The sequence below is a fragment of the Ambystoma mexicanum genome, chromosome 5q (genome assembly GCF_040938575.1).
Source record: "Ambystoma mexicanum isolate Mex_15411 chromosome 5q, UKY_AmexF1_1, whole genome shotgun sequence".
Classification (NCBI taxonomy): domain Eukaryota; kingdom Metazoa; phylum Chordata; class Amphibia; order Caudata; family Ambystomatidae; genus Ambystoma; species Ambystoma mexicanum.
In genome coordinates, this window is record NC_090933.1 from 630642734 (window position 1) to 630666602 (window position 23869).

Consider the following 23869-nt stretch of genomic DNA (forward strand, 5'->3'; position numbering starts at 1 on the left):
AGTGAATAGACGTGAAACCACAGGCCTCAAATACATGGAGGGAGAAGTACAGTGCCTGCAGCACGAAGCACAGAGACAAATGTTTGCAGCCATGGACAAAGGTGGATGGAAAATGCTTGATTCCCGAGGTGGTGGGACACCTGCGAAATACAGAATAAAATCCTCATAATTGCAGACAGAAAGGCTCAGTTTCGTGATCCTTGCACACGTGACCGAGCAGAGCCGAACAATAGCCATTTACTGATGGAGAGAAGAGGAGCTGTTCAATTTTCTGTTTGTCTAGATGCACACCTTGTTTAGGGAATGTAGTAGGGTGCAAGGGAGAAGAACAACCTTGACACGAGGTTGTATAATGAAGTAGAAAGACAGCAGATATCCATAAACATGTTAAACACTCCCGTCCCGTTCACACCTATGTGTATTTTGATACAATCAATATTTTAGTTTATATATCTTGTATATTTAATGAGAGGCATTCAATTTTCTATCTTCAAAAAGGTTTGTATTATATGAATATATACAGTTAGTTCAGGTGACAAGATACAATCTTTCTGTGATTGTACAAATGTAACATGTATTCATGATTCATCTAGCACACAGAATATCACCAATAACCTTAATATGGAACAAAATGATTGATACATATAACAAGAAAATGTGTGTCCTTTCACTGTTGCTTTTCTCTTCGCGTTTCGAGCTCCTTCATCCGGAGCTATTTATCTGACTTCATTTCACTCACTAACATCTTTCTGTTAATTCTATCTATGAAAAATAGAAATTATTTCTATCAGTTCTCATTTAATTTTACAGTTCTTATTGTATCTTTCATGATTCTTTAATTGATAATCACGTGGATATGTTCCTGTGTTAGCTTTCTATGATTTAAAGATGATCTCTCTTTCTGTCAGGAATCGCCGCCTGAGGGAGCTGGTTTCTGCACCTGCGAGTTCCATTACTCAAGCTCCAACCACTAAGAAACACCCCCATTGTAATGCTTTGTCCCTGTCTTCCTCGCTATACTGTACGCTCACCTGGTCTCTACGGAGGCGTTGGCGCACGGTTGCAGCCCTCCCTGAACTTGAATCACGCCCTTCAGGCCTCTCCCTCAGAAGAAAAGCTGTGAGTGGTGGTATGTGGGGATACTGCTCCTGCGTGGAGATAAAAGTGTGTGAGTGCGCCAATCTGTGATTGTTTTACCTCTCGAACCCTTCACCTCAAAGTACGGTTTCTGTGAGCATACGCCGGCCCATAAAGCTCACCTGTGAATTATGGAAGATAAGCTCTCTGTCCTGCTACTTCTGGCAGGGGCGCGTCGAATGGGATCTAGTTCTTTCACTGATCCCTGATAAGGATTAGTCCAGTCCAGCTGCTACTATGATTCTCCTTATAATTGGTAAGTCTTTCTTGAGCTCTTGTGATGCTGTTCGTTCTGTTTAATGTCTTTATATGTTGCTCCTATTTATGCCCGCAATAATGTCTCTTCTGTTTTGTTCCCTTAGATGGAAATGCAGCCTCAATGCAGCTGTGAAACGCGAGATGCGACCGGATGGAAGATGGATGCTACCGCAATGTTCGACAGCAGGTAAGTGATGGTTTAAGGAAACACACAAAGTATGGCGGAGCGCAACCTTAAACTGACTGTTTTTTCTATGTCTAACCTTGTCTTCTGTTTTTCCTTGCAGGCGCTGCTGTCAATGATGGAGCATGTCGTGCTGCGGTGCCAAGATGAAGATTTCGGCGTTCTGGAAAGTGTAAAGATGAATATGTGGTTCGCCGAAGAGATGTACAGGTAAGAATAGCTTCCCCCAGTTGGTAAGTATGCTGGCAGGAAGCAGGATGTCCAGGAAGCAGGATCTTCAAAGGTAAGTCTGACCTTAGGCAACGGTGAGCGTTACGCTGCTTGCAAGTGCAGAATAATGCGAAGCGACTGTCTTGAGGATCGGGGCAGCTTATATAGCTGAGATCGTGGGCACGCCCATTAGGGCCAGCTTACCAGCCACACCCTGCCACGCCTAGAGAGAGAGCACCTGCAAAGGCAATCCATTAGCAGCCACACCCAAGAATACACGTGGGACTCCTTAATGGATGGAATGTTCAAGGTTAATGCATCCTGCTTAATGGATGGAATGTTCAAGGTTAATGCATCTGAAGTGCTATGTCCATAATAAAAGCTTTTTGGTGTTAAATGTAAATGGATGTTCTTGGTTACTTGTGTTCATGAGCCTGGCGCCAAAGGCGCCAGGACAGTGTCCACCCAGGTCTCCTGTGCATGCGACCCCTGCATGCCTCTGCCCCTGACTTCATGACCCTGACAGCACTCCCCCTCAAGACCTTTCTCATGGGTGGTTCTCCTCCCGGTCCCGGTTTGGTGGGATTATTGCAATGGAACTGTCTGATTAAACGCGGAGCATGGACGTGTTCACTGGGTTCCCAAGTTTGGTCTTGAGGTCCGTAACCTTTCCAGTCAATTAGGTAATACAATTTTGATTGAACCACCTTGGAGTCCAGGATGTATTTGACTTCATATTCTGGTTCTCCATCTATTGCTTCGGGCTCTGGCAGAGAACTGAGCCGTGTATTGGATTTCATTGGTTTGAGGAGAGAGACATGAAATGCGGGGTGAATTTTCATGTGAGATGGTAAGTCCAATTTCATGGTGAAATGATTGATTATGAACTTTATAGTATAGGGGCCCAGGTATCTTGGGCGGAAAGCTCTTGGCCCCTTCAGGGGAATATATTTGGATGCTAACCACACCTTTTCTCCAATCTGGTAGGCGGGAGCTTCCTTCCGATGTCGATCAGCAAACAGTTTTTGTCTTTCCTTAGCCTTGGTCAGATGCTCTGTCGCCTCCTTAACAACCTGAGTGATGGTTTTATGCAGGATTTTATGCAGAAACAAACTGAGTTCTGTGATCAGATACTAATATCGATGGAAATCCATGCAATCGAACAATTTGCTCTAGGAACACAGAAGCGAGAGTTGACACAGTTGGGAGTCTCTTCAGAGGGATGAAATGGGCCATTTTGGAGAATAAATCAACAACAACTAATATGGTGTTGTAGCCATTGCAGGGTGGAAGATCCATGATGAAGTCCATCGACAGGGTATGCCAAGGTGCTGGCGGTACTGTTAGGAGATGTAGTAAGCCAGCAGGGTTCTGTTTCTCAGATGTGTGTTGTGCACAGACACCGCATGTTTCAATAAATTGGGCGATGTCTTTTCTCCAGGTTGGCCACCAGTAGTTTTGTTTTATCTTAGCCTGAGTTTTGGCTATTCCTGGGTGTCCTTCCACTAATGAATCGTGGTAATTTGTGATGATTTGCTTTTGCAGTTTTTGGTCTTGGATATATAATCGTCCTTGGAAATACGGTAGATTGTCTTTGATGGTGTACTGGTCACCTTTTAACAGCCATTCTTGTTGTGTTGATTGATCCATCGGGGATTGCAAACTGGTTCTTTGGTCATCCACACACATGGTGGCAGCTATTCTGGTTTGAATCCTTTCCTCAGGAATTATGGCCACAGGGTCGGATGCTGTAAAAGCCTCTTTTTCTTCACTCATGCATGATGGAGCGTCTGCTTTCCCATTGCGTACTCCAGGTCTATAAGTGATAATAAAATCGTATTCTGTGAAAAAGAGAGCCCAACGAAGTTGACGCGAGGATTGTGCGTTGGCGGTTTTAAAGAATTGCAAGTTATGGAGGTCCGTGATGACAGTGACCGTATGTCTCGCCCCAAGAAGGTCATGTTTCTAATCCTTGAATTCTGCTTTAATCGCCAGCAATTCCTTATCTGTGATTGCGTAGTTCAACTCAGGGGCCGAATGCGACGGGATGTAGTTGTCCTGTTTCAGGGTCTCGTTGTGACAATACTGCTGCCATGGCTATTTTTGAAGCATCTGTCTCAACTATGTAAGGTAGGTCTGGTCGTGGGTGTCAGAGGACTGGTGCTGTACTGAATGCTAGTTTCAACTTCTGGAATCCTTCTTCAGCTTCTGTCGACCAATGAAACTTTTGATTTTTCTTTAACAAGGAGGTAATTGGATGTACAATTTGTGAAATCCCAGGTATAAACCGACGGTAAAAGTTGGCGAATCTGAGCACGCTTTGCACTCCTTTCGTGGATGTTGGTGAGGGCCATTGGAGGATTGCATCCACCTTTCGTGTATCCATATGTACGCCTTGTGGTGTGAACATGAAACCGACAAACTCGACCTTGGTTACATGGAAAAAACATTTTTCCAACTTGGCATACAATTGGTGTTGTCGAAGCTTCTTTAAGACTGCCCCGGAAATGGCCTACATGTTCTTCCATGGAATTTGAGTAGATAAGAAGGTTGTCAATGTAAACAAGAGCGCAAACGTCCAGTAGTTCACGGAGTACATCATTCATAAAGAATTGAAACGCCGCGGGGGCATTGCATAGCCCGAAGGGCATGACCAGATATTCAAAGAGGCCGTACAACACGCGAAAAGCAGTTTTCCACTCATCTGCCTCTTTTACTCTTACAAGATGGTATGCTCCTCTTAAATCCAGTTCTGTGTTTGAGCATGTTTCAGTTGGTCCAGGAGCTCTGGTATAAGTGGTAAAGGATATCGATGTTTTACAGTGATCTGATTGATGGCTCTATAGTCAATACAAGTTCTTAAGTCCCCCTCCTTTTTAGGCACAAAGAATAAGGGCGAGGATGCAGGTGACTTGGACGGGCGAATGAAACTGTTCGCCAGGTACTGATCCAGGTAAATTCTAAGATGCTGATTTTCCGGGTACAAGATCTATTTGACAATCATAGGGTCTGTGCGGGGGCAGAACGTTGGCTTGCTCTTTTTTGAAGACATCCTGGTAATCTTGGTATTCAAGCAGTAAGGAGCTGATGAGGCCCAACACGATTCCTTTCTCCGGTTTCGATTGGTGTCATCTTTTTTGTAACATTTGTCGGCACAATCATGAGGAAATGTCAGAACTCGTTTTTTTTTGCCAGTCGATCCTAGGGTTGTGGGTCTCCAGCCAGGGCATTCCCAATATCATCTGGAACTGAGGAGCACTGATGAGATCAAAAGTAATGTCCTCTTGATGCCCGTCCTGAGACAGAAGCTTGACTTTCTCGGTGTATTGTGTCACCGGGCCGGATGATAGCTGAGAACCATCCACAGCAGTGACGTTTTCTGATTTCTGCTTCTGTAGGAGAGGAAGGCCTATTCAGAGAGCCAAATCTTGGTCAATGTAGTTACCCATAGCTCCACAATCAATATATGCCTCCAAGGCATGTATTGTTGATGGTTGCTTGTGATTCACCAAAAGCACTGGAAGGACGAGATCTGTATGGATTCCTTTTTCATGCTTGACAAGTGGACCCCCACACTTGCCGGGCATTAGAGTTTCCTGAGTTCTGTTCTTCTTCTTCATCAGTTTTGTCTGTTGCCTCAACCGTTTTCTTTGGTGGTTTTACCAGGCAGTCACGGAGGAAGTGACCTGCTTGTCCACAATATAAGCAAAGCTGTTGTTGTCTTCTTTTTTCCATTTCTACTTTGTTAAGGGGAGTTCGTATCCACCAATTTGCATTGGCTCAGACTGTTCATGTGGTTTAGTCTGATTCTCACGAGGTCGTATGTAAATTGACAGTCCCTCTGATCTAGCTCGATCCATTTTCTGATTCTGCAACCTATGATCGAGTTGCACTGTCAGGTCTATGTAGTCCGCACATCTCTCAGGGGGATTCACCACTTGCGCCAACACATCCTTAAGTTCTCCACGTAACCCTCGGTAAAAGAGTGTAGTCCTCTTCTCTTCTGGCCATTTGGTCTGGGCTATGAGACGATTGAAGGTTGCAATATAGGTTAATAGATCTTGACTCCCTTGTCTGAGTGACAACAACTCGTTGTCCAGAGCTTGTCCTTGAGTATGACGGGCAAACAATTTCTCCATCTCTTGTTGGAAATTCCCAAAGTTCCAGAGTAAAGGGTCATCTTGATTTACCAAAGGTATAGACCAGTCCGTCGCACTACCTCCTAAATACGAGAGTACAAACGCCACTTTGGCTTGGTCATTAGGAAAGGCTCCTGGTCTGCACAAGAAATGAAGGCGACATTGGTTCATAAATACAGCGAACTTGTATTCAGTTCGGGAGGGGCTAGAGGCACTGCTCCTGGAAGAACCACCTGACCAGTGTGGATGTTCTTGTTTACTTTTGTTCATGAGCCTGGAGCCAAAGTCGCCAGGACAGTGTCCACCCAGGTCTCCTGTGCATGCAACCACTGCATGCCTGTAACCCTGACTTCATGACCATGACATATACAGGCGAGCACCCTTCCTTAGGTGTTATTTACTGCCATGGCAACAGTGGAAGCATCTCTCTGCATGTCATCCAGCAGGGAGAAAACGTTTGTGTTCTGAATCATGTGAGACCAGGATGCGTACTACAACAGGATAAAACCCGCCCATACGCGGTGTTCGGTTCTTCAGATGGAAGTATATTTTGGACTTCCACATTCTGTTATTTCATTCCGCTTCTGAGGTTTACTGAGTACGGCTTGTTTCCTGGTTTGCTTTGCTTAGTCCTTGGTACTTCGCTCCGTGGATCACCTGTCTTGACCCAGTTTGTTACTGTATCTGTTTTTGCCTCACGTCTTTTGCCTTATCCGCTGCCTGCATGTTAACGACTCGGACTGCCTCATGGATTGCTCCTGTATCACGTCTCATACTTTGTCTGCTGCCGGCAGGTTGCCCAAATTGGACTGCCTAACGGATTGCCCCTGCCTCACGATTCACTCATTTAACTGTCTGCACATTGCCGACCTGGTTTGTCAACAGGATTTTCTACTTTGATCATCACTACTTATCCTAGAAACTTCAGTTCCATCAGGAACCGGATGCACACGAACTAGAGACGCTTGCAGTGTATTCCAATTCAGTAGGCGTCCTTGTGCCATTGGGGTAGGCCTTTTTGGGATTCTGGACTGTTGAGACTAATTGACTCTTCCAGGCGTCTGAGTGCCATCGGGGTAGGGTTTTCAGAACCTCATGGACACGGATCTGTCACCTTGAAATCCTGATATTCTGGTAAGAAGCATTCTCTTTGTCTGACTTTCTTGCACTTATTTAGTTCTGCTACTATTCCCTGATTTGGTTGTTCTTGGTTGTTCTTATCTGGGATATTATTGGGGACCTGCAACACCTTCCGGCTACCTACGTTTACTGACCTGCCTACTCTCTACTGATTGATGTTGGGTCTCTTCTATGCTTGTAGACATATTGGGCCTCATTATGAGTTTGGCGGTAGCCGTGCCCTTATTAAGGGCACGGCTACCGCCAAGCTCGCTACCAGCCCGGCACCCGTGAATGGGCCATTACCGGCCCATTACGAGATGAATGGGCCGGTAATTGCCCATTCGGGGGTGCAGGTATGGCCGGCCACCCGATCCTCATTCTGCCCCATGGGGGTCGGGAGCATGGTTGTACTGGCACCGTTAATAGCGGTGCCGGTCCAATCACGAATTCTTCTGGCGGGTGCCGGTCTGCACGCCTGATCAGACCACGCATGCAGTTCGGTACCGGCAAGCAGAACTCTTAATGGGGCGGAGAGGTAACAACGGCACCGGTAGCACTACCGGCGCTATTGTTGCCTTTCCGCCACATTCGTAATGAGGCCCATTGTCTAGCTAACATCCAATTGTATATATAATATTCCCTTTGTCCTGTTTCTGCAGCCAGATCTCTCCAATATTTCTAAGGTCGCTATGTGCACTTAATATCACTGTCTTCCTTCAGGTTGTGTTCCAATTTCCCCCGTGTCAGTTTCCTAAAATGGAAATGGGTTTCAGTATATCTTAGCTCATATCGATATTGTAATTTATACAGAAGGTTCCTGTTTGTAAAACTGCTCTCCCTCTGTCTAAGCGGACGTACCCTTCGTTGTTCATTCGATCAGTCTCGAAATTCTGTACCGCATCCTAACGCAGTTATCCAAAATGCCTGCTATTTACATAGTGGCGTCATCACGCACTAGCGTGATGATGTCACCATGATGCTCGGTTTGAGTTACAACATTGTTGTTGCGGGTATTCTGCAGCCTAACTTATCGCTAGGTTTGTTTAAGACTATTGTTCATGTTGTTTTATCATAGCTGTTATGTCCCCTGTTATGAAACCCCGTTCTTGCGAACCTGGGTTCCCCTTAGGTAACCACTGATTCCCCTCTAGATCCCAATTACCTTCACATACCCGATGGCAGTAGTTGAGTGACAAAACCCAGCACACCCAGAAGAGGAGAGGCTTGAATGGCAACCCGGGATTCTTGCCACCCTTCCTCCAGTGGCAATTACCATGGCGTTCTCCTATGTTGTACTGTGAACATCAGCAGTACTTGGGTGCGTGTAGGTCTACGCGGCACGCAGTCAGGAAGTAGCGATTCCCATTATCAACACGGATCACGTGACACGGAGTATGCGCCACGTGACTCAAAGTCATGTGACTGATCCTTGCAGTCAAAAGGATCGGGTTAACGCGCAAACAACGCTTCACAGCTGCTTCTTGCGAGTACTGTTTGGCGTTTCGTTATTTTGGATTTCCACAGCTACTTTGACCGCGGAAAGTTGTACGGACTTCTTTGCCTCTCCTTGGATTTGCCGCACTGTTTTGTCTTTTCTGGTACTTCAGACCCTTGGTTCCGTTACCTGGTTATTGATTTGGACTCCCCTGAAACTGACTTTATCTCCTGGCTCTTGACCTCGGATTGTTTATCGGACTGCCTACGGATCTACCTGTTCATGCACTCTGACCATTGTTCCTCTCTGCTGGCTCAGGTGTTTACACTCAATCCAGAATGCTACTCAAGTTCTTATCTGTCTTCTGCTGCCGCCCGTTATCTGCAGACCCCTGCCCCATTTATTCCACCCAGGGCATCCGTCCACCTTCATTAGGTTAGCCTTCTTGTGTTCCTTCCCTGCTGCTCTGATTGGTACTGCATTGCCATTGTCTGATATAATCATTGCTTGCATTGTAGTGGTCGGGGGGTCCTTTCGGCGTTCCTGGTTCCAGTCTGACGGCACTCTACACCTGTGGCCTCAAAGATTGCACGGGCAGTTATCTTACTATCTTCCCGTTTGGTACTTGGGGACGGAGGTTCTATAATCTGCACGACCATCAAGTCAGAACAGTAGTGTGTTGGTCTTCTTTAAAGGATTAATGTTTACGATGAAATTCAGATCTAGTAACTCTGTTTAAATGTACAGATCGATGTGTTTATCAATTACTCAATGCATGGTCACATTCTGTAAACCTTTGTGTAATGTAACATGTTACTTCCAACTGCTCCTTCAGTTCGTACACATACTAATCATACTAAGAAGAGGAGCTGTTACCAGCGAAGCAGAAAAAATTGATACATGCATTGTTCACCAAAAACTGCAAACTGCAGGCACTCTCTCAGGCTAGGTGATCAGACCAGTGGCAACAATGGAAACAGATTCCTTCTCATTAACTTGAAAAGGTACACTGAGCTCTGTGAACGAAACAGGGTCCCAGGTCTGGGGGGACCCGCTCCAGCCAATCCATATGCTCAGATCATGGGGTGGTGTAGAATGTTGCATGGACCAATGGTCTTTGTGCAACCCTGCAACAAAGTAATAGACAGTTTTGTGGGGAAGTCTCAGGCGAAGCCACCTGACATGTGAAGACCAGTGAGAATCCAGAGGTATATGGTTTCCATAGGTAGAAAACCTTAGCTAACCAATAGGGGATTCACGTACATTTTTGGGGATGGTGTTGGTTTTGCATGTCAACACGATAAAAAACTGGGTGACACAGGCTCAGAATCTGAGATTGCTGGTGATTTGTGGTTTCCTGTATGATCCCTGTCTATTGGAAAATAAAAGACAGTAAAACTTGCCCCATGGCTGAGTCCTCCGTTATTGCCAGAGGGAAAGTTTTGGATGGGCCCTAAATACTCTGCTAATTTGTGATATTGTTGATGTGAATCCCCCCGTCCTCTGGCATACTATTACAAAGCAGTGGGACGAATTTTCACAATGCCCAATTTTTTGTTTGTCTAGATGCACACCATGTTCTTTGCCACCATTCTGGTTCAATTTAAGGAATGTAGTAGGGTGCAAGGGAGAAGAACAACCGTGATACTAGGTTGTATAATCAAGTAGAAAGATAGTAGATGTCCACAAACTTGTGGAACACTCCTGTCCCCTGCACACCCATATGTATTGTGGTCCAATCAATATTTTAGTTTATATATCTTGTATATTTAATGAGAGGCATTCAATTATCTATATTCAAAAAGGGTTCTTTTATATAAATATATACAATTAGTTAATGTGATAAGATGCAATCTTTCTGTGATTGTACAAATGTAACATGAATTTATGATTCATCTAGCACACAGAATATCACCAGTAACCTTAATATGGAACAAAATTATTAATACATATAACAAGAAAATCAGTGTTCTTTCACTGTTGCTTTTGCTCTGCACGTTTCTGGAAAAAGTCTTCCCATCATCAGGAGCCACATATTCAACTTCACTTCACTCATTAACATCTTTCTGTTAATTCCATCCATAAAAATAGCTATTTACTAATGGAGAGAAGAGGAGCTGTTCAATTTTATGTTTGTCTAGATGCACACCTTGTATAAGGAATGTAGTGGGGTGCAAGGGAGAAGAACAACCTTGACACTAGGTTGTATAATGAAGTTGAAAGACAGCAGATGTCCACAAACATGTTAAACACTCCCGTCCCGTTCACACCTATGTGTATTTTGATCCAATCAATATTTTAGTTTATATATCTTGTATATTTAATGAGAGGCATTCAATTTTCTATCTTCAAAAAGGTTTGTGTTATATGAATATATACAGTTAGTTCAGGTGACAAGATACAATCTTTCTGTGATTGTACAAATGTAACATGTATTCATGATTCATCTAGCACACAGAATATCACCAATAACCGTAATATGGAACAAAATGATTGATACATATAACAAGAAAATGTGTGTTCTTTCACTGTTGCTTTTCTCTTCGCGTTTCGAGAAAAAGGCATCCTTCATCAGGAGCTATTTATCCGACTTCATTTCACTCACTAACATCTTTCTGTTAATTCTATCTATGAAAAATAGAAATAATTCTATCAGTTCTCATTTCATTTTACAGTTGTTATCTTATCTGTCATGATTCTTTAATTGATAATCATCTGGATATGTTCCTGTGTGAGCTTTCTATAATTTCAAGATGATCTCTCTTTCTTCCTACCGGGTAGTCTCCCTAAAGATAAAAAATAACCTCTTTTCATTCACATGTAGCTGGCCCCTTTGACTACTACTTTCCAAGATAATATAGAAGTGTCCACTGATACTTGTATGGTGGTGGCAATAACTTCCAATTATTGCTTCTTGAGGTCGGCACAAGACTGCCAGATCTCTCCAATATTTCTAAGGTCGCTGTGTACACCTAATATCGCAGAGGACAGTTGGCTACAATCGATCGGCACTAAGCCGTCTCGTCCCATCGCAATGCCTGGAGGGCTGTGAGGTGACCCACGGAGACCGAGAGCTACGCCGGAGATGCATGCCGTGAAGAGGTACTTAGGCACCGCCTTGGAAAAATTCCTACCCGCTATCCGTGGCATTCCCAGCAGAACAGAAGGGTGACAGTAAAAATGCCAACTATGAATGGAGATCACTGACTCTCCTTCCTTACTGAGTGGAACTTGTATATGGCCAACAGAAACATCAAGGGCGACGTTCCACCGGCGACAACCTGGTCAAGAGATACTCCTGGCTCAAAAATTGACTATCTCTTCCTATGAAAAGATATGTTTCACAAATGCACTAACTTCCAAATAAACGTAAAGGATGCCAGTGATCATGATATGCTCATTGGGTCCTGCACTCATCAGATGATGCAACCATCCAAAGTAATGTCTTCTAAAATCATAGTCAACAATTGTAGGAATCGAGTAGCTAAATTTAGTGGGGGAGGAATAAACTGAACATGAAATTGTCGAATATTGTTGTTTCATCCAGGGAATCTGAGCTGAGTTCTCTTTTTGACCCTCATATATTTGTAGAGTTCTTGTGGCCTATTAACCCACTGAGTCTAATGTGCAAGAAAACAAAGTCCATACATGTCCAAGTTTATGATGAAATCACACAGCTGAAAAAGAGGGAGCTAAGAAGAGTAATTTGCTCATTAAAACACCAATCATTAAATACAAATGAACGCAGTTTGAAGGTCAAAGAATTACGGGCGAAATACATGAACTGGTCAAGGTCCCAAAAATATCTTCATTTTCAAAAGGATGGTGAACAAATGCTCTTGCAGTTGGACAGGCCAACTCGAGAAACTTTTGGTCTCTAGCAAACTTAAGGAAAACCAATCAATGCACTGTGCAAAGCAACATAATCGAGGAGGAAGTGTGTTTTAAACACTTCTCATCTCTTTATGTGCTGTCTTTGCACAATCCAAAAATATTAACAAATAAAGCAAGATGGGAGCTATCCATCTCAGAAGACCTGATAACAGATCTAATGAAAGAATCATCTAGTTCCAGATCCGCGAGGCCAAATGGACTTTCAAACCAAATATTGACATCCAATGCAGTACAATGGTCCCACGCTTTGCACTGTCTCTTTATTAAAATAATCAAATCAATGACCTTGGCAGATCCTGCAATACAGCCATAATAATACCAATATACAAGAATCTATCGTCCGATCTCCCTCCTTGACGCAGGCAGCAAAATATTTGCGGGATTGTTATTGAGAGAATTAGAACAATGGGCATCCACGGCAGAAATACTATCAAAACATCAAATAGGATTCTGTCCAGGACTATCAACATCGCTAAATGGACTAATTATAGGCAAAGTGTCCAATTCCCCAGTGAAAAAAGAAGGCTCTTCGTTGTTTGGAGCCTGGATTGATTTATACCAGGCTTTTGATACAGTGAATAGAGCCCGACTATGGTCAAAGCTAAGACAATGGGGCATACCGCTGCCACTCCTATTGATTGTGATGGCCCTCCGATTCCCACCTTCGAGTGAGACTTGATCTGCGTTGAAATCTGTCCAGCCCAATCAGAACTGACAGAGGCACGAGGCAAGGCTCTATTCTTGCCTCATGTCTCTTTAATCTCTATTTGGCAGATCTGTCTAGTCACCTACACAAATGCAGCCTGGGAAGCCCCAAAATTGGTTCAGAGTGGATGAACTGGCTTGCCTATATGGATAACATTGTTTTGCTTGACTACACTCCCAGAGGACTTCAGCAATTGCTGGATGCCCTGGAAGTGCACCCAAGCACCAATGATCTAAAAATAAATCCCTCCAAGTCAAAAATTGTGATTTTCAAACATCTGTCAATAAAGACCCCCTCTTTTAATTGGAGAATCTTTGGGGCCCCAATAATAGTAGCAAGTGAAGTCACATATCTGGGGTTTAAATTGAGATATTTCCCATCAGAGACACACACAAAAGCTATTATTGAAAGGAAATTACTTCAACTAAATTGCCAAATGAAAAAAACTCAATAACGACTATTGCATATTTTCCTTGAGTCCCTTAGTCAAATTCTACACCGGCAAGGTAGTTCCCGCTCTAATATATGGTCAGGGCATCAACTGATCCAACAAAACATTGAATAGGATCAAATTAGAGGGTAAAATATGGAAAAATGTTCTAAATCTTCCGACAGTAGAGTGGAAATTAGTATCTTAATACCGGCTCATATTAACGTCCGTAAAAAATTCTTTATACGAGGAGATAAAGACTATTCTCCCCTCTAATTCAAATGAATACATGTGCAGTTTGAGGTCTCAAGCCCAGAAAATACTTTATGAATGTAACTGCACAGAAGAGCAATTAATACATAATCCCAAACATGTGAAAAAAGTACCTGAAAAGAACATATTGGATACGCACAATAAAAGAGATGTGTACCACTAAATTACATCAGTCACTCTCCCCATATGATAAACCACAGGGCCTCTTGCTGAAATATTTAAAACTTTTTCCCAACTCCAAATGTAGAAACAACCTTTTACAGGTTTCGCTTGAATTTAATGCCTACTAGAGAAATTCTGTTTGCCAGATGCAAGGAGCACTATACTGACAATATATGCACACTGTGTAAAGAACCTAGTACTCAAACAATCAGAAACATTATGATAGAGTGCAATGGGACCAACCATTTAGAATTCAGATATTTGCTAAATCTGTGAATCATGACTGGTGGATTAATCGGCCTCCTTTTGGGACAGAATATGTTCAGGACATTAAACACTATTAACATCGACAGTTGTGAATTTGTTAACGGAAAAAAACGTGCTCGACAAATGTACAGATCAAAGTTATCTATGTTTTATTGTAAATTCTATTTTTGTAATGTGATGTAAAAAGTTGCTAGTACGGCTCATACACAATAAAAAATTTAAAAAATAAGGTTTTGGTCCATTAACTGATTCAGCCATTCATTTTGGCCATCAATTTACTATCAATTTACGGCTAGCAACTGATAGAGAATCAGACTTTGATCCTTATAAAATTAGGAAAAAAACTGCCATCGAGTGGTTAATTAAGAACATTTGTCAAAATGTATTACAGTCTGTGTGCACACACCACATTCTGAAACCATTATTGGGTCAAACACAAAGTCATAGGTAACCTCTTCAGAACCACAAATAATCCCAACTTAGTCTTCAACTAACATGACTATGATGTATGGCTTAATATATGGTAGTTCAACTGCAAAATTGGTATGTCGTGGAGCATCATGTGTAAGAGCCTGTGTGATTTGCTGTCTGCAGACATGGCACATGTTCATGTTGCACCGTTTCATATTTAGTTCAACACAGAATTGCATAAAGCCAGCCAAGAGAACAAACATGGGGAAAACTGCAGGACGCTAAGTATAGATATATAGACATTAAGAAGAAAAAGGGGGTAGAGTGGAGTTAGCTTGGTGTGAGATAGTGAGATAGTGTGGTGTCCTGAGTGAGGCCACGCAGCAAAATCGGACCACTGAGAGAAACCATCCTCTGGCCTCACACTTCATGTGGGTGGTACCTAAGTGTAATTAAGGGGGTATGTTGCATTAGACTCACCATAAGGGTCCCTGAGACCCCTCCAAGCATGGGTGAGCTGACATAGCAGGTCCCATTTAGTTGGTGCTCATGGCAGGGGAATCCTAGGGATTTGGAAAGGGAAGAATATTTTTAAAAAGTATAAGTGTTTATCATAATAAAGAGTGGTCCCCGCTGGGATCCCTAAAAAATGCACTATGGTGTCTGTGTCTATTAGTGATCAAGGAACTCAAGGTGTGGTCCATTTCCTGTTTTAGCAATTTTATTTATCAGGTTCAGGGCCCCTCTGTACCTAGCGTGGCTATGGGGTGGGCATGGTGATATCCATGGGAACTGTTGCTGGTCCGGGAAGGGAAGAGTAAACCCTTGCATGGACCAGGGTCAGGGAACCGGGGCTATACATGGCCTATGTGGGGGTAGTGCCTCAGTGTTTTACTTACTGATCACATATAGGATGGGTGCATACTGTGGAACGAGTGTTACATCTGCCTGCTTAATGGAACAAGTGTAATATTCTGAGACCCATAGCTGTACAACATGATGAACTATTCCACATACATTTATTTTTCAATGATTTTGGAGGCAATGCTTGAAACATTAAGATGAGGTACAATACACCACTCTTTGGGCCTCATTACACGGTAGGCGGAGAACCATGGCGCTTTTAGCACCATGGTTCATGCCGGTAAAATACCGGCACCGCCTTGGTGGAAAGGGGAATTACCGCCCAATTCCAAGGTTGGCAGGGCGGTAATTCCCCCTTCCACCATTGCCCTTCCCCATTCCCATTTTTGCCCCATAGGGCATAATGGGAATGGGGAAGGCGCTAATTACGGCACCGCAAATTGTGGTACTGTAATTAGCTCCCTGGGTCCCTTTGCGGGCAATAAATTCCCCAACCCGCAAAGGGACCTCGTAGTAAGGCGGTAAGGATTTACCAGTACCGGTAAAATACCGGTACCGGTAAACCCTTACTGCCTACCGTGTAATGAGGCCTTTTGTCGCCAATAGATTGCTGGATTGGTGGCAGTGGTGTGGGAGTTTGGAGCAAATCGGAAGGATCTAGAATGAGAAAAGAAAGGGGTAAGCATGGAGGGAATGAGGCTAAGGAGGGTGAGATGAGGTTGGAGAGAGCAGGAGATGGAACACAGTATCTAGGAAGCAGTTGTTGTGATGTAGGACTGAGAGTGCAAGCAGGAGGAAAGAAGTCAAGAGAGGAGCAAGAGATACATCAGATGCAGAAAGGGGTTGCAGATGCTGGATGGAGAGTAGGTGAAGCCCGTGGCCCCATGGGGCCCGGCTATTGAGGCTGCATGCTTGTCCCCTGAGGGAACACCTAGAAATAAAGATGCAGGCACCAAGGTAATACCATTTTTTATTTACAGTGTAGTGTGGGATTTGTTTATGTACATGTCCTGTGTGTGTGTTTTGGAAGAAACGATCCGGCCAACCACGGGGCTGGACGGAGTGTTAAAAGAAAAGAAAAAAAGGAAAGAACGATATATTTTTCTTTTTTTCTTTTTTTACTATCCATTCCCGGCGTAACATATGCCGTTCTAGCATATCTTAAAGGTCAATATTGGTCTGTAATTCATAGGGTCACTTATGTCCCCCTTCTTGAATATCAGAATTACCACTGATCCGTTCCAGAAAGGGGGTGTAGGTTCCTGTGGCTTATTAATGGTAATTGAAAAGGCTAAACGTAGAGGTAACTGTCTCCTTTTGAATTTGAATGGCATATTTGTGTCAGATGCATTGAGAGTATGCTTGGTATGAGAACAGTTTTTAAATTCCACCGATTACATGGGCCTCTATGATGTGTCTTTGTAGACGTGTAATTGTCAACCTTGTTCCATTGCAGTGTCCCTGTGATGGCATAAGATTGCGTAGTACCATAATTACAGCAACTACTTTCAGTTTTAGCTCATGAGGAGGCATTCATCCTACAGTTTTTCGCTCTTTAGAGACTGCAACGTTGAGCTGGTAATTAACTGTTCGCTGACACTGGAACCTCTGTGCCCTGTTTGAAGAGAAGTGGGTGTGGAAAGTAGTAACTTGAAATTACACAGAGGTGTTCCTTGCCAAAACAGAGGGCAACCTAACACTGATGAATTACATCAGCTGAGTATGGAAACATACCTAAGCGTTTCATATTTATATATATAGATTTGTGTTTTTGGTTAAAAGGAAACCTTACACAATTATCAAACAAATCCGTGATTACATCCATTAAAAAAGTATCAAATAAAACATTTTATATCTAAACATTCCGTCACAATTTCATAGGAACATCAACAAAGTTAATAGACAATAAATTCTTACATACAACAGATACAGTTATCACTTTAAGAGCTATGAGAAAAGCAACATTTAAGTACTATTTATCTCAATGATATTACCCAATTTTCCAAAAATGTCTTTTAAAAATGCCACCATGGCCACAATCAGTGAAATACTACCCACTTCAGTTATTCTCACCCATAAGATACATGATATGACCGCAGGGGTGGAATGAATACATTTTCCCAAATAAAGCACTCTCCTTTGTACCAGAGTGGGACATAGCGTGAATCCATATGCGCCGTACCACAAAGTCTACACGGGTGCTTAATTCTTGGCACACCTATTTTTCCAGCGAATGTAAGCAATTCAGTCAGAACCTGAGATACCATTTCCGGATGGTTTCTGAGGGGAATTAAGATAGGGTCTTTACTTACATTTCTCGGATTAGTATATTGGATCATTGAGTCTTTCTATAATTGTAATCTTAATAAATCCCTTTCATCACTTATTTCATCCCAGTTCTTCATCCCGGAATTGATGACAGCTACATGCTGGTCCCAGATATATTGGTTTTGACTTGATATCCTTCACATGTGGACCTGAATCTACCAACGTCCTTACAGACTTTGGCAGCATCAATTCTCTCAATTCCCCACACAGTGTGCCATTTACACCTTCCATTATTTTATAATAGAGGCCTATTCTGCGAAACACACATAGTATGAGCACCAAGAATGTAAGCATAGTTCTAGTCTGATGACACTTAGCAGAACAGAGGGGGGGGGGCGCTAGTACAGTTCGCCATATCCTCACTTCCTGTCTATCAAGCTATTTCTATTTATTTAAATTTTGCAACTCTCACGGTACATAACCGATGGAGTGACTTTTACCCTATAAAGCCCAATTAGAGGGCACATTGAATTTGCTTTTATAATTCTCATTAGAGAGACAAGTGCATTCACCTTTCTCTCTGCCCTGTCTTTATTCATTTTTTTCTGTGCAACTCTGGCTATAACGAAACCTAGGTAGATAAACTATTTTGCCTCCGTAACTGCCTGTTCATTAATAGCGCTCTCCACCCTTGGATACAAACAGGTCATCACTATGCCTACCCATGTTAAAGGACGCACCCTTGACTGGGTTGCCCACCATAACTGCTCTTTCACTATCTCAGCCATATCTTTCATTCCATGGTCTAACCACCTACCATAACCTCAACACCACCAATGGATCACTCAAGCCAGAGATTCCACTCAACCCCTGCCATCACCAGGAGCTCCAGGCAACTTACCAAAGACAGACTCACACCTTATTTGTTGGTGCCTGCCCTTCAACCCCCGTTCTCCAATGATCCTGAAACCTTAGCCAGTACTTTCAACTCTATTATAACTCAAGCAGTTGACGCCATTGCTCCACTCACCCATAGAAATGGCAAGCGCATCAAACACACCAATGTCTGGTTCTCGCCCCAGCTCCTTGAGTTATGCAACAAGAAAAGGGCTGCTATCTCTGGATGGAAATCCAACCATAACTACTCATCTAAACAAGCCTTCCAAATCATCTCCAGAGAACACAAATCTGCCATAATCAAAGCCAAAGCCGCTTCCTTTAACAAAAGGATAGCCAATGCTAAATCAGATACCAAGGAAATCTTTGCAATCTTCAGAGAGCTTGAATCCCCATCTCCCACCCCGCCTACTCTCACCAAAGATGAAGACTGGTGCAATAGCATTCAATCCGCCTTGCTGGACAAACTTAACTCCCTTCAAAGCAAAATCCTTGCCCACCAACAGGCCCTCAGCCACCAAATCTCCAACATCCAAAATGTCATCTCCCAGGGCCTCCCCTCGTTCACCTTTAAAGAAATGAGTGAACAGGAACTTATTGTCCTCCTTAAATTCATCACACCGTCCAATTGCAAAGGTGACGCATGCCCGACCAAACTCATCAAAGAATGCTCCTCTACCCTTGCTCCATTCCTCACTGCCTTCATTAATGCTTCGTTCCCCACAGTCTGTGTCCCAACAAGCCTCAAAGAAGGTTGGGTACGCCCTCTCCTTAAAAAACCCTTGCTAGACCCATCCATCCCGGGTAACTACAGACCAATCACCACTGTCCAGTTCCTCCTTAAAATCCTGGACAAAGCAGCCTACCTGCAGGCCCAGAAATTCCTCAAGGCTAATAACCTTCCTGGCCTCCGCTAGTCAGGCTTCTGTCCTGGCCACGGCACTGAGACCGCTCTATTAGACCTAAAAAATCAAATGGATGATCTCAGGGACTCAGCCCAACCAGCCCTCCTCCTGCTTCGACTTGGTGGACCACAAAAACCGTTGCCACCACCTCTCATCTGCTGCCAATTTCTCTCCCATGGCAACAGCCTGGATTACCTCCTTTCTTCAGGACAGAGTCATCAAAGTTTTCTCTGACAAAGCCTGCGCTCATCCAAGCCTCATCAAATGCAGAGTCCCACAGGGCTCCTGCATATCCCCTACACTGTTCAATCTGTTCACAAGGCCACTTTTCAACATCCTAGATTCGTTAGGCATTGCCTATACCAATTATGCTGATGATACGCAGATCCTCATCCCCCTTTCCGGGGACTATGAATCTGACAGGAAAACCATCAGTTCCATCCACTACACAATCTAAACATGGATGGCAGAAAATTGGCTGTGCCTTAATGGGGAAAAAAATGAATTACTACTGACTGTATCCCTGGCTTCCCTAAAGAAGCTTGGTCATCAATACTGCTCCTTCAAGATCGACAACACAACCATCCCTGTCTCAAAATCAGTAAAAACCCTGGGAGTTCACCTAGACTCAAACCTTTCAATGTCCCGACTGGTAAGCTTCTGCTGCAGCCTACCTCTCAAAACTAAATAACGCTGCAAGACCATTCCTCTCCGAAGTGCATCCATAACACGGCTCCCATCTATCTATCCCAGAGAATCTCCAAACCCATCTCAGACAGACCCATCAGAACTACATACATCAATCGGATCACCATTCACAAGTCGCTCAAGGTTTGGGCAGGAGGCTCCAGTTTCCCGGTCTTGGCCGCGACACACTGGAACTCCCTACCTCCCCACCTCAGAAGCATTGAATCACTCCTAGCCTACTGGAAAGAGATAAAAACCTGGCTGTTTGTATAACGCTGCCTCGCAGAGGGGAGCACCCACTGTATAATTATGATACTTATCTGTATGATATGATATGATATGATAGTTTATTTATATAGCGCCTATACACAATGTGTTTCAAAGCGCTTCAAGGAAAGGGAGGGAACAAGGGAAAATACAACGCATTCTTACAGTAAGGGGATGGGGGAGCGACAGACGAGGTTGCTATCATACTAGGTCCAGGGACAATTCTGATAGAGTAAGTGCATCGAAGAAAGTAAGGGGAGGAGGGGAGGAGATAGGAAAAGGGAGAGGGGAGGGGAGGACAGAACAGAGAGTAAGCAGTCAAAAAGAGTAGAGAAGCAAGAGGGGAGAGCGAATACAATAGCACAAGTCAGTAGTAACACAGAAATGTTGCAAGTCTGGATACAAGATGAAGATGGGATCAGCATGATTCAGGGCCACCATAAGTACAAGATGCAAAGGAAGTCCAGCATGAGAGTTGAGAAAGGGTGACGCGCCATGAATCAATGAAGTCCATAAAAGTAAAATCTAGCATTGGCCACAAGACGGTGATGGTGAAACCAGAATGTATCAGGACAGCCTCCTGTGTCCGGGAAGGGGGGGCACAAGGGAACAACATGGGGGGACCAGAGAGGGTGGGGATGGCCTGTGGGGACAGAGGGTGTATGCTTACCTGCTGTCTTTGCAGGGGGTCGGACCCTGGTCCCAACAGGTCCAAACAGGAATTGCCCTTTTCTTTGACTGCCCTTCACTTTGGACGCCCGGGCAAGAGACGCCCTTGATCCAAGAGTTAAGAGCAGGAAGGAAGAGGCAGGGCTAAGAAGGTGGGTGTTGCTTAGGCCAGGTGACCTAGATCCACTTACACCTTCTCCCCAGCTGCAAAGGAAGAGAGGCTGGAGGGCTCCTTAAGTAGGGAAAAGAGCGGCAAGCAGGAAGGCACCAGGTGGGTGGGGCTTGCTAAGTGGTGAAAAAGAGCAGCAACCAGGAAGGCACCAGGTGGGCGGGGCTTAGGCCAGGTGACCTAGATCCACTTACACCTGCTCCCCAGCTGCAAAGGAAAAGAGGCTGGAGGGCTCCTTAAGTAGGGAAAAGAGCAGCAAGCAGGAAGGCACCAAGTGGGTGGGGTTTGCTAAGTGGTGAAAAAGAGCGGCAAACAGGAAGGCACCAGGTGGGCGTGCTTAGGCCAGGTGACCTAGATCCACTTACACCTGCTCCCCAGCTTCAAAGGAAATGAGGCTGGAGGGCTCCTTAAGTAGGGAAAAGAGTGGCAAGCAGGAAGGCAACAGGTGGGCGGGGATTGCTAAGTGGTGAAAAAGAGCAGCAACCAGGAAGGCACCAGGTGGGCGGGGCTTAGGCCAGGTGACCTAGATCCACTTACACCTGCTCCCAAGCTGCAAAGGAAAAGAGGCTGGAGGGCTCCTTAAGTAGGGAAAAGAGCGGCAAGCAGGAAGGCACCAGGTGGGCGGGGCTTGCTCGGTGGTGAAAAAGAGCAGCAACCAGGAAGGCACCAGGTGGGCGGGGCTTAGGCCAGGTGACCTAGATCCACTTGCACCTGCTCCCCAGCTGCCTAAACACTGATGTCTAACTATACTGAGCTGCTCACTGTAACCTAGAGCAATGAAATTTTCCTTCAACTAAGACACACTCCTGCAACAGCGTCTCGATGCCCAAGGACTGTTAGTGCGCTTTACAAATACAAATAAATAAAAATAAATACACAATGTATATATCTTCATCTTCTTAGTCTAATTCAGCATGAGTATTCGTGATTGCTCTCAATTGATCACAAGACCATTTTCTGTTAAAATGTCCACCATACTGTCTAGTCTGTGCTGCAAGCCTAAGGACTTTGTGCCATTAATATGATGTCATCAGCATATGCGATGCATCCCACCCTAAGCGTCCCCAACCTAGGTGAGTATACATCCGGTGCAATCTTCAGGCTCCACAGATTAGCTAGATATATGTTAAAGAGCGTGGGGGCCAATACACAGTCCTCTAGTTGTGAGCAGGGCCGGGCTTAGCTCTGGTAGCGCCCTGGGTGAACCAAAATTTGGTGCCACCCCACCCCATTGGACTTTAAGAAAAAATGAGTGTGTGCGAGTTGCCCAATTTTGGCCTACTTTTCACAGCGTAAGGGATCATTCGAAAAAGTAGGGTAAGTGGACCAGTAGACAGCATGTAGGGCCTGTGGGACTGCACTGGGATTCTCTGTGCTGGGGTCTTTTCAGCCCCCATTTACCTCCATTATGTCCATTAGGAGGATACGGATCAAAACACCACTCCCTGAAATCTAGCATTGAGGCCATGCAGATGCCATAGGCTACATAGACTAGTAGTATCTCATGAGTTATCTATCTGTATTGGAAGCTCTTTTGTGATTTCCTCACTGCCGTGTCTGCGTCTCGACAACACGGCAGAATACACTACATGCAATCAGTGATGTACTCCTGCCGTGTAATCTATACTTCACGGCGAAAGACGATCACTGATTGCATGCAGTGTATTCTGACGAACCGCCTGACATGGAGGTGTGGAAATCAAATAAAAGACCTTTACAGAACCCACAACAGGTAGGGTGAGACCCACACCCAGTATTGGTTCTGCAGCAGTTCCCCCACTATACACAAAGTTCTGGTGCACTGAATGGCTCTTAAGACTATGGGCCTCATTACACGGTAGGTGGTAACAATGGCGCTATTAGTGCCATGGTTGCTGTCGGTATTTTACCGTGTCCGCTTTGGTGGATGGCGGAATTACCGCCCTACTCCAAGGTGAGCGGGGGCGGTAATTCCCCATTCACCAAGGCTCTTCCCCATTCCCATTTTTGCCCCCATAGGGCATAATGGGAATGGGGAAGGTGCTAATTACCGTACCGCAAATTGCGGTACCGTAATTAGCTCTGAGGTCCCTTTGCGGCACCCTACTTTAACGGCTGGCAAAACCAGCCGTTAAAGTCGGGTCCCGCAAAGGGAACTCGTAGTAAGGCGGTAGGGGTTTACCGGTACCGGTGCCCTTACCGGTACCGGTGCCCTTACCGGTACCGGTAAACCCCTACCGCCTACCGTGTAATGAGGCCATATCTTCCTGCCAAATCAAGTGATGAGACTGAGGGTGGGCCAATGCAACAATATTGCAATTCTAGGTAATGGCCTCCTTCTCAGCTAAGAGAGGAGCATAAGGGGGCACCATTCTATCCCAAAAATCACTAAATCTGGCTCATTGTTAGGGCATCTTTTTTCATGTAAGGAGTCCAGTTTGTTCAGTTAAGTGAGGGGGAGATTAAAGTATTTGCACAGGTTCACACAGTTTAGCTAAACAGTGACGCATGTTAATAACTCATTGAGCATACACCA